We start from the raw sequence: 12,999 nt of genomic DNA on the forward strand, positions 1-12,999 counted from the left end.
AGGAAACCCTGGTCTGGATTCTTAGGCAGCCTAAATCGAATTGTCTAGACTAAGGTCAACAGAAGGGATTTGTACCAGCTGAGATCTTGTCCCACAAGTTTGAAATTTCGTATTAAAATCCTTCATTCTTTCTTATTTTTTTTTTCTGAAAGAACATTCTCCTGGCTGTATCTACAGAAAATTAAGCTTGTCTAAGATCATCGGCTGCTTTTATTACTTTTTACAAATATAAAGATCTTACTGTTGACTGTACCTTTAGAGGTGCACATTGAAGATGCAATGTGGCTATCTAGCACCTAGCCATGGTCTGTAACTGTGGAAATGTATATTTGTATATATACATTTTATAACTGTAAATATATTTAAAAATTAGCAAAATTCAAGGAAAAGGAGCATATTTGCTTTTAGTTACTCAGGGAAAATGTGAATCTTCCAGATCTGAAACCGTAAAGTGTACAGCATGGGAAAAGCAATCAAAATTCAGGCAAGTAGGATGTCACAGGGTAATAAAAACTGTAGGATGATGTGATCATAAAGCAAACTATGCTTAGTACACAGCCAGATCATGGCTGCAGCAGTCCAGATCTCAATATTTTTGGGTAAGTTGCCCAGAAATTACCCATTACATACAATTGAATAAAACATAGTTTCTTTCACCTACTAGCAATTCTTGCATGCAGCTTTCTAGGCCTTTGTCTTTAGGATTTATCCTGAAGGAAGGGGACTGTACAGAAGCCTTATACTGTTCCAGTTTGGAATGGTTTAGTATTAAAATCTTACAAACTGTATTTTCCTCAGACTCTCCTAATGGCAGTAAAAGGAATCAAGCAGCCACAGCAGAATCAGACTGTTCCAGAACATTTGCCATATGTTTTTCCAGTAACTTTAATACAGTGAGGCATGTCAGTCCAGGTAGAAAACTGAGCTTTCTGAAATAAGCCTATTTAGGTCAACGTGTCAAAGAAATTAAATTCTTTTGGGTTGCAGTTATTTTTGGTGAAAACCTGCTAACTGTGAAAAAATTTCAAATTGTCAGGATTGAGTAGTGTGTTTATTTGAATCTGAGGTTCTACTCTAATGGAATTTTCTTATTTATTTATTTTTAAAAAATACAAATGCTGAAAACTATTTTAATTCTACTGTTTGGTTGAGGATATAAACACAGCTGTATGGAAATTCAGTGTGGTGGTTCCCACAGCAACAGTAGTCCCACCAGAGAACACACAACAATATTCTTAATTTTCTTCTAAAACTGAAAATCTACCACTGTCTGTAAAAAAATTTGAGTGACTTCACATGCATAGTGAGAGATATATTTTTGAAGGAATAGAACTATGGAATTTTGAGCTTCAGTAGTCTTTCATTTCTCATCTATAATTTCCCATTAAGATAGGGATTTGTACCACTGTATTTCTATAGAAGATGACAACAGTTCCTTTACAGGCACTTATTTTTGTAGTATCTTGAATGTGGAGATCAAAGTGATTAATGGATTCCATTTCACTGCAGAAGTACTAAAGAGAATGCTTCCTTCGATGACTTCTGTAATCAGGTTTAATTAAACCAATTTTTTGTACTTCACAAAATGAGATTCAGATATTTATTTGAATGTAACTATAGTCATTTAATTAAATCATTAGCAATCACAGAGATGACATTATTAGTTCAAGCGCACTTAGCGTGCATTTTAGCTTGAGGCAAAGCCATGGGCTAAAATCAAGACAGGCACCTAATTCTTTTTCCATTTCATTAACATAAAATCTTGTGAATGCAGCGTATTATTATTGTAGTCTGAGTTATAACAAGCTCTAGCAAATTTCCCCAAGACTGGAATCCGATGTGCTGGGCCTAAGAGCTTCTTGGAAGAGAGAGCTCCCAACAGGCACAGGTCATAGTTTAAGCAGGCAATAGAAATAAGGAATATAAAGAAGAACAGGCAGCTGCAGCTCCCAAACCTGCTGCTGGTCACAGCATATCTTCAGATGATCAGGTATTATACAGTAGTCAATGTGCCCTCCACCGACTCCACAGGACTTGTGAACCTTCCCTCTCAAATGCAAATTCACACTTTTATAGCCATTTGTTGTTTCCCTGCCTATATTTTGTTAAACTGAAAGGTTTGGAATTATTACTAATGTGAAAAACTTGAAAGTTGTTGCTTTGTCATCTTTCTTTTGTTCTGTGTCCTTATGCCATTGAAATATTCACTGGATTCTTCCGGTATTTCCCTTGATTTCAGTGCAATGGGACATAAAAATATGGAGGCGAATTGGATGCAAATAATACTCCTAATGAGCAGTAGAAATCTTATTTCTGCTAGATGAGCATCAGAAAAAAAGAAGAATATCTTGTAGTGAAAGACACTCTAGAGAGACAAAATTGTTTCCACTAGGGCTTTCCAGGACTGTATTGTATGGAAACTGTTGCCTCATGGTGTCTCAGTTCAGAGCCCCAGTGCCAACAAATGCCATGTGCTCCTGCTGGGCAGTCAAAATCTCCCAAACAAATGGTTATTAGGGCATAGAAGAGTTCCTAGAGGAGATGCAGTTTTTGTATTGCCACTGTCCAGTCCTAATTAGTGTTACAAAATGTGCTGTCTTTGAGGTGGGATAAAGACATCTGAGAGACAGGGATTGGGGCCAGAAGCCAAATTGCAAAGTATTAGTGTGCTAGTGTGGGAATGATATTAAGAGGGTTTTCCTAGGAGCTGGAAAGACCCACAGGGAGAAGTGGGATACTTGGCTGTGGAGGTCTTGGACATGAGTGTACTATACTGGCAGTTTATTCCATTTCTCTCATTTGCAATTTATGAATAGATGAAAAGAGCAACTAAAACCAAAATAAAAGTGCAATTGCCTTTTTCAGTCTTCATTAGCATTCTCCTCTTGAACAGATGGGGCCTCACTGGATATTCTTATGTTAAGTTTTGTTTCATTCTGGGCAATATTATGTTTTTTTTAATTATCTAGTAGACTTAATTTTATAGATGGAGTGTCTGAATTGTCATAATAAAAAGCTTAGAGCTTGGAGAAAAACATCTTCTTCATGTCAACTTAAAATTCACCTGAAATTTATATTGTTTCTGAAACCAAGGCCATGCCTAAAAAAATACTCATTGTGATTTACAGACCACATCTGCTCTAAGACCATCACTCCTGTTTCCTTACCAGTTTAAAAATCAGCTTATTTTCCAAAGTGGTTGCTGAGATTTACAGACACAGAACACGTCTGCACACTTTGCACCAACCTTACTGTCTTCAGGTGCATGTGCTGCTGCTCTTTATATTTTGCTGTTTGATTGGTCTGTAAGAGGGAGGAAAACACAAGGGTTGAGATAGGCCAGCAGTAAATTTAGACTTTTTTTTTTCTTTCCCATTTTTGTTTTGGTTTGGTTTGTTTGTTTGATCTGATTGCAGTTATTTATATTCACGGACACCATGAAAAATTGTTTGTGTTGTCATACCAGGTGTAACTTTTAAATAAATACTTCAAAAAGCAGAAAAATTCCGGAAAACCAAAACTACACTTGTGAAATTTGGCAAATATTTTCTTTAAGAAAAAGAAGTGGGAATGTTAAAATGTTAGATTTAATGTTTCATTATTTAAACTACACATTTGAATGTGTAGTTTAAATAATATCAGTAGGTAAATAGGCTGTACATTTATAAGTAAAACATCTATTTTTGAGTCAAATTAACCGTTTTAACTGTCTTCCTTTTATTGGAGTCCAAAATAATGTTGGCATCTAAAATGTTTAACGTTGAATCAAATTTCTTTCAGAATATTTTTTTTTCTTTCAGCTATCAAACCAAAAATTATTTTCTCTGCGAGAGCAGGGAGATGTGATAACCATACACTCTTTGATGTTGGGAATGCAGGATGAGAAAGAGGCAGGAAAAAAATATATTTTTCTTCCTCATTTTTCTTATTACAGTTTGACCTTTGCGATTGCTGCAGCCCCATTTTATGGAGCAAGTGTTCATCATCGTGAGATCTGTTCTGTCACTTACACTAAACACTGGCTTTTTTCAAAAAATCCTGACAGACATCCATAATTCAAAACACATAATAAAAAGACAACAAACTACTGCAGTGCTAGAGTTTTGCAAAGACACTTGACTAATACTTGCCCAAGTAAATGAAGATGGTGTGCAAAAGGCAGGATTTGGGACAAGATGATTATCAATCACTGTTTTACTAATAGACATTTTCCAGAAAACACGAATCTTAGAATTTGAGTAGTCTCGAGAGGGAGAAGAGTAGGAAGGTATCTTGGAAAGAATTAAGATTAATTTTGTCTTGGGGCAAGTGGTTAGAAGTCAGGTATTAGTCTGGAGTCCTGAGTGCCCAACACACTCTTCTTATATCATGCAGACTATTGCAAAGACAAAAAATGAGGCTAAAATTAACCCACTGGGCATAGAAGAACTTATATAGGGTAGTCCCACCTCTAGTCTCTCACAACTGCATTTTTGAGGACCAAATTAGTTCTGTTTCTCATGGGAGCACCTATAAAAGTGCTCCTGTTGTGAATGAGGGGTTAGGTGGCTTAAAGAATCACCATCAAATGTATTGGTAAGAAGTAGGTTTTAATATAAATTTGTGAAATCACACTTTAACAGAATTCTGTGGCAAGATTCTCTACTACTACTCACTTCTGTACTCTACTACTTACTACATAGATGAAGCATACAAAGGAAAATTAAATTAGAAGCAACTTTAAATTACTTAGATGGAGACTGGGGATGCAAAAGGGTAAGGGTACAAAGGATATGGGTGCAAAATAAAAGGGTGTAAAAGAGTTTAACGGGACTTAATAATTGTCTAATTTAATATTTATCACAGATAACTTCCATATCTACTGTTTTGAACAAGGTAGTGAAATGGGCTTAAGAGTTCATTTGGCCCAGTATGTTTAAAGTGTGATATATATTTTGTCAATGATTTGAGCAAGATTTGTATGCCAGCTCCCAGTATATACATCTAACATGCACATAACTATTAGAACAAGACCTGTGACTTTCAGCTGCTGCATTTTCCAGACTTTCAGCTGTGGATTGCAGATACTACCTTATCTGGAACCTGCAACAATTAGAGCAAGTGTGACACCTTCTCTCTTATACAGCACAAAAATGTTTAATAATTTTCCTGCTATTTCTGGAGAAATATGTTTCTCTACAAAACTTTTTTTTTTTTTACAGAGGTTTTTTACTATGTATAGAGCATTATATGATCTGTTAGTTTTTTATGTATTTTTAATTTTTTATCTCCCTTTGAAGGTAACTGCTACAGTGAGGACTTCAGTGGGAGAAATTTTTTGCCAGTACCTGGGTAAAAGCTATCTATGGTTGAAAGACTGCAGTATCTACTTTTGATTTGTTTTGCTTAGAGGCATTTGTGATTTGTTTCAGTGTCCTGCTGCCCAAATAATGTAATGTAATATTTAAATCCCTGTTCTACTTCTCCTCAAGCTTGGTTTGAAGTATGTATTTGTATGGAGGCCTCAGGCTCACAAGCACAAAACAACAACAGGGAATCCAAGATATCCTTTGGCCATCCAAGGACTGGTCTTTGGGATCTTTGCATGGTTTGGTTCTTGGGGGAGAACATCTTACTTGGGGAGCTCAGTACCAGTGGTTTAGATTACACTGATCCTACATGAGGCAGAGAAGGAACAAAGCATCAATTTACCTTTTTGAACATGGAGAGAGCCTGTTGCAGTGTGTTCTAGTTCAGTGTTCCATAATTGCACACAAACGTGGATATAGATGGAGAGAGTGAAGCTTAACTCATTGCCAGTTTTTTTCTTCTTTCTCTACATGCAAAGGAATTCCACTCACAGAGCAGGTAGGCCAAGGGAAGAGAGCCATAGGTTCAGCTCAGGAAACTTGAACTCCAGCTGTAGTAACTTGTCCCATATGTAAGGCAAAGCACTTCTGTTTCTCAGGCTGTACTTTTCCAGTATTGAAAGTAACTACAGTGGTATTAATGTGCACTGCAAAGCACTTGGCACATTCCAACAGTGGGTATCCTAAGCTAGGTGTTGCTATTACTGGGAGCAAGCTGCCAGGGCAAATGGAGTGAACTGCTAGAACTCCAAGTTATTATTGGAGCTAAGAATGAAATGTGGTTCACTAGTTTTCAGTCCCTTTTTCCTATCTGGTATTTTAATGGCAAATATCTGATTTATGTTTCCGGAGCCTCTCTTCTGACCTGCACTGTTCTGAATCTGACTCTCCTCTTTCATTTTCTAGCCTGCCAACATGCAGGCTTTCTTCTTGAGCTACAGCAGTGTCTCTCCTGAGAGGCACGTGGCCAGCGTGGGCCCCCAGACAAGGCTGTCTTCCTTGTAACTCATGTGGTTATTAAACATCAGTGAACCCCTCATGTTTCCCAAGGATCTATGTGGGTACTGAGGAGCCTTTGAAGAATTACTGTTGCCTCTACGAGCCACAAATTTGTTCTCTGTATGAAGCTATGGCAGAGTTGTTTTAATTCTGGATGAAAGGTCTTTTCTGCTGGAAATCTGGTATTGCCTGCCAATAAATAAGACAAAAATTCGGAATTCCCAGACTGTTCCTACCATATTACAGATCTGGCCTCTTCAGCTGTATTCTTGGCATTCTTCCTTACCATAAAAAGTGTGTGAACATCTTGTCATACTCACTAAACCAGGACTTTGAGAAACATACTGGAATATTCATCAAGGGAAAAAATGTATCTTGAAAATATGCACATCTTGAATAAAGCATTTATTTTTGAAAGAGATGGAATAAAACCCTTTCATCTCTTGTAGTCGATTTATTAATATTGTTATTTTTTTTGCCTTTCATAATGAAAGGGAGTGGGTTTGTTTTAGCTTTACTGTATTCAAATTACCCTGTAGATTGGGGCAGTTTTATTCTTAGTTTGAAACGTGGTATAGGGACCATTCACAATGAAATCATGTTAATAAGTATAGCATTATTAAAGACTTATATAAAATAAAAGAGAAGCTAGCTGTTCCTTCTCTGTCTACTTTAAATCCAGAAAAATAACGTAGATACTGCTATGGTAACCAGAACTGAGTATTCTACTCAGACTAAATTTATACTGCTCCCCTTGTTTCTTTACCTTGTTTGTGGCTGTTGAATTTCAAGAATGTAAAGCTTTCAGATGAGGACTCCAGGGCCAAACTAACCCTTTGTTTTAAAAAATAAAATTAAATGCTCTCATAATTCTCTTTTAGCATTTTTTTTAAAAGAGTTTTTCTGCCTTGGTTTTCCTGTTCACAATTCTCTCTTTCTTTGTAGTCCTCTTTGGCTCAGTGAATATTTAATTACATACCCAAATGAAACAGTTCCAGCAGGAGAGAGGCAGACTCTATAAAGTCTACTGCTAATATTATAGCTTCCTTTTTAAAAAATACACTGAATTTATAATTCTGGTAACAAGATATGTTTGACCACGACTCACAAAGGTCTGATACTTCCCTCTCAAATGCCAGTTATGTGTTTTCTGTCCCTTCTAGCTTTCACACTAAAGACCTTTCACAGAGTAGTTTTTGTTCCTGTTTCTATGTGGAATGGACCATTTAATCTACCCTTGAACTTAATCATGCTGCTAAGTGCCACGTCACAGACCCAGGTAAGAGCCTCTGTATGGTAAGGGAAATCGTGTGAACTCATATTCAGGGCACTGACCCAAACAGAAGGGGATATGAACCTTTCTCTCCCATGTTCCTCCCCACCAGGCTATTATTTTAAAGGGGAAATTCTAGTTTTTGGAGAACCTGCATTTTCCGGAAGAAGAAAGTTCAATATTCGACCAGAAACAGAAATTACACATTAGTTATCTTAGCAGTTACATAGAAGGCCTAAAAGAAGTATTTTCTTCATTCAAAAGAGAGTAGTTAGATATTTCCCTCAGGATGTGTTTGCTTGGTAGGTTACCTGTGTGGATGGAAGCTTTTACTTACTGATACTTTCCAGTCAACCACTGTTCCAAGCCTCTTTGGACATGACTATACACCTTTTGCCATAGAAGCTGATGAAAATTCCAGAGAAGTATGTTACTAGGAGGGGGCGAGGGGGTAAATTCTCTACTCTGTCTATCTGGGCTCCTTTCCAACTCTTGTTATGCACAATTGGAATTACTCCAAATGGAGGACAGTAATACAACTTCTACTGTCTAAATATAGCTGCCCTATTTAAGGGGTTTGTACCTCATTTCCACATGTTGCCTCAGCATTTAATAAGCAAAGAGTGTCTTGGTAGGCTCCTGGCCAGCATTGTCCTCTGCAAAATGCATTACTAACTAGCAAACAGGAGTGTGTTAGCTTAGGTCTCTTAACTTCCTTACACAAGAATCCAGCTTGAACAACTGAGGTTAGTCTGTGCAAATATGTAGCAATTATTGTCCTCTTGTTGCTCCAGAAAACAGTCCACATTCAATTCCAGAACATACAGGAAGGAAATGCACCTGCCCCCTGACCATTTTAGTGGCCTTCAACAAAGCTCACTTCATTTTTTGAGTGTATTTGATTTGCTGTGTCGGCCTCCTAGCCAGCTGCAGGTAACAAGTCTGGCTAACTGGTGTGTCTGCCCTCTATGGTACAGTATAAATGTGCCCTGGTATTGCCATATTGGCACTGGGAACAGATGTCTGTATCTGACAGCTGCTCCCTCGGGTGGTTGGAAAAAGGGCAGCCATCAGCTCTGCCTTCATTCCTTTGGTGATCTCTGGTCCCATGCTCTGTCAGGAGTAGGCAATACTGGCAGTGGACAGGTATAATTTGCTTCTTAGAGGGAGTTGTATCTTTCTGTATTTGCCCTGTTTTCAGACAAGTGTTAATGCTGTAACACTGCTGTGTAAACTCCTGAATAACCCAGTACACGGCTTCTTGGATACCACTTGTTTATTGGGACAGGGGATGTGCCAAGGTTTCTATAAAATAATGTTGGCCAGAGGCTCCATATTTGATAGTAGAGAAGCATGAGCCCCAAAGTCTTGACTGTTTCCCTTGCAGCTGGAATAACTGCTGCCCATTGTCTTCATTGGTAGCACAACAGCACAGAAGTAGTGGCTTTAGGGGAGGGTATGATGCTGTTGTCTGTACCAACATGGTTATGTTTATTTTTTTTTAGGTAGCCTGCTGTCTGGCTTAAAGTAGAAAAAGCAGTGAAAATTTTATCAGCTGAAATTTCTCTGTATGAGCACAGTATCATTTCTTGCAGTGGCATGGTTTCAGTGTGTGAGAAATCTCTGCTGCTCACTGAAGTGTGGTACTTGGAAAGGGAGTAACTCGATACCTTTAGGGGAAGGGTAACATTCTCCTCACCACCGAGTATTCCTGTTGTGGAATACAAATGAAGGTTTACAGCTGGTCATTCAGTAAAGCTTATTAGAGTGAGCTTCATTAGCTCTTTTGTATGATTTTGCTAAAGGCTAAGCAGTACTCTTTATGTCTTTGTTACTTTTTGCGCATGCTTGTATATAGTCTAAATATAGGAACCCAGAGACATGGAACTGGTTACAGAAGACACAGCTGTGGAGTTATTATTTACAATCAAATTAGAGAAAAAGGACAATTGAAGGGAACAGAGACCCCACTAATGACTGCTGGGAGCTTTGATTGAAATACTGTTTTTTCTTATAGCCAAATGTATCATCAAGAGAGAAACAATTCTGTGTGGTGGCTTTATTATTGGAGTACTAGATTATTTCGTTTTTTCTTTGCCAAAATTTACTTTTTATCTATGTTGTTTTCCCTTTTATACATCTACTGTCTCATATTAATCTGTTGCTTTTATTTTTCTTATCTTCTTTCTCCCATAAATTGCTGGATTTCACTGTGGTACTCTAAAATGAAAAGAGTCTAAACCCAGCATTCCCCTTCCTTAATCAAAACCAAACTGCAGAGCTGGTACCACAGAAATGAAACATCACTTTTCCAAATTAGTGATGTCAACCCATCATGTCACTGGCTGATGATGAGTCTCAAAGACTGACTTTGACATCCTAAGAAAGCACAAGCTCTGGGTATATGGTAATTTTAAGCCCACCTTCTTATTGTTCAAGTCTGTTGAGTAAAATTCTCCCAGATGCCTCTGCATCACCATGTTGACTTCATGCACATTTTTTCACAGCAGTATCCAGTGGTGCTCCTGTCCTTTAACACCCTCATTTCAGGTTGTATTTAACACTCTGCTGCAACCTACTGATGCTCCGAGGAACTACATATTGGGCAATCCGTCCTCAGCCCCACCCAAGCATAAGGTTTAAAATAATTGAAACAGTCCATTTGCAGCACTTGTGCCATCATTATTCGGAGGGGAATGTTCTTCTATTTTGGCATTTCTATATTTGAAAGTTTCCTATAATGCAAACTTGCAGTGAGTTACTGGTTCTGAAAATGGCTGTCAAGTTTGATGAGCACAGCAGGATGAACAGATTGTAAAACCACTAACATGCAGAATTGTTTCCTTCACTGTTACATTCTTTCCAGAGCTTCAGTAAGTTGTCAGAATTTATGCAGAACAATTAATAAAATCAGCTTTGATAACAGTTAGTAAGCACTCACTCACTGTGCAGGAGGAACTTGCTCTGTTAAGCTACTGAGAATGATAATATGCATAGAAGGTTAGCAGAGTTCCTCCCTAAGATACCTTAATACTGAGGTGCTGGGGGTTTTACTTGTTCTAGCATGACGATTACTTTGTGCCCTGTTAGTGGTTTGTCTCCATAAGCTGTGCATAGATAGACTGGAATTCTCAAAGGCACATAGCTGCTGAGCCTTGTGAATTTTAGTAGAAATGGGGAACCCAACGCCGAGCTGGTGCAAGAGGCAGGAAGATAACTGTTCTGGCTGGACAGCTGAAGTGATGGGTGATTAAGAATATGACTGGTAAGTGTTAGGATAAGACTAACAAGCAGGATGCCTAGCAAAGATCTACCACAGATATCTCTACAAAGATGATAGGTAGATGAGGAAATATCCAAATTCAACTTTCAAATTATACTATATGTGCTGACAGGGGATGATGGGAGCTGAAGCACATAATTATAAGGAAAATGTGTTAAAGTAGGGTGACTAAATAAGTGGAAAAGGTAACTCTGGACTTGGTGCTTTGGATCTACACCCTGGTAGTTGTACTTTATGGTGTGTTTTTGAGTGACTAGAGCATCAGTGCTGTGTGTCTTTCTTTCCATACTGTCTGCCTGTTGCACCTGACTGAAGTCCATCCCTGAATCAAGGCTCTCCCTAGTGGGAAGGGAAGGACTTGATGAGAGGCCAGACTCTAGAGTGGTGGTTGTTAGAAGGTCTTGGGCTGTGGATTATCCACTAATTATGTGGATTATTAGTGCCACACATGGAAGGTCCTTGGGATCACATTGCCACGGCCCAGTGGGACAGGCAGGGTCTGAGAGGAAGTAGTGACACAGTCAGTGTTTCTGCAAGTCTCTTTAAATGCCAGTTTGCAAGTCACCAAGCTGGTCACACTCATTCCTAGTGGAGGGTAATCATATGTTCTGGGGATCAGCCTAGAACACCAGTTACTCTTCAAAATTAAGTCAGTGTTAGTCAAAGGATCTGGGGAAGCTCATAGTCTCCCAGAAGCTGTCCTAGTGTACTTCATTTAAAACAGCTCCCAAATTATAGACTATGAAAATTACTCCAGAGAGTTTCATGCTTTCTAGTCCAGTGTACTTGAACGGGAGCTGAGGAAAAAAAAAACCTTGAAAGATAAGTGTTACTCTCCTGATCTGACTTCATCAGTCTACTGAGTCACATTCAAGTTCAAGTCTCAGACCTCAAGAGGGAGCTCATAAGTACTCTACTGGGTAACTTATTTTGCCTTTCACATTTGAACTAAAAGAATTTCTCATTTTAGGGCCACACAGATCACTAATCTTAACTGTAGTTCTTTTTCCTGTGTCTAATTTTTACATGTTAAATCCATCACAGTGTTATTGAGTCGTGTGAAGACCTTTGGAATAGCAGAGCCCGATCTGGAGCTGATTTATGTTCCTACACATTCAGCATTGGTCAGAGAATGAGAACATGCTTCTGTAGTTCCTATAACAGACACCAGAAAAGAAAGAAGGAAGAAGCATTTTTTAGGTTTAGTCTGAAAGGAGAATGCAACAGTCTGCCTCCACACCAGAGAGGGGGCATGGGCACTTCCTTCCAGTGATCCTTACCTGCACTAGTTTTCCCTGATTGTTGGGTCTGTCAGAGATGAGGGTGCTCACATTTCATACAGGTCCACCTCACCATCTCAAGACCTAATGCTGGCACACTTTGACTTACCAATCACAATCACCTCTGCTGATCAGACCTTGCTGTCAGCCCAGCAGTGATTTCCTAGGAAGAGTCCGATGTGATAGGTTTGCTATTAATTGTTGTTTGGCTCAACCCACACACTGAGCCCACTCAAGATACGGCACATAACATTATTCCTTTTCTGAAGACTGCTTTCAAGGAGCTGAAGCCAGCAGCCTGTACCTCTTCGAGGGGTTATATTAAGAAGTCTGTCTGGCATTGTGTTAAGTGTGGAAAGCAGTAAGTTGGATGGAAACATAAAGGAAGTGGTTTACAGACCATGTGCTCCAAAGAGAGAGCTCATGTGAGTGTAGTTGCAGGATCTTGTGGGTCTGGAAGGCAGCCAAGGGGTGGCAGCCAAGGGTGGCTTGAAAAGTCCTGTTCTTCCCACAGTACTTCCATGCCCTGCTGCCTGCTTACATGTCTGAGCCTGAGACGTTCTTTGCTCATTTTGGTACCAATAACCAAAGTAAACCAGTTATTTCCCTATTTGGACCTCCAAGTGTCTGTTCTGCATAGAATGGTCTGCAGGATTAAAAGCTCTCAAAGGGGAACAATAGAAGTTCAGTAGGCTGTGGATGGCTTGAGTAAGAAGAACTAGGATACAGAGGTATGAAATACTGTATTAGATCTGGGGAGTGGGAGCCTCTCCATGATATTCTCTAAAGGGAAGATGATGCTTTAATTTAACACTG

Source organism: Manacus candei, unplaced genomic scaffold (genome assembly GCF_025592945.1).
Source record: "Manacus candei isolate 608988 ecotype Guabito, Panama unplaced genomic scaffold, ASM2559294v1 h1tg000015l, whole genome shotgun sequence".
Lineage (NCBI taxonomy): Eukaryota > Metazoa > Chordata > Aves > Passeriformes > Pipridae > Manacus > Manacus candei.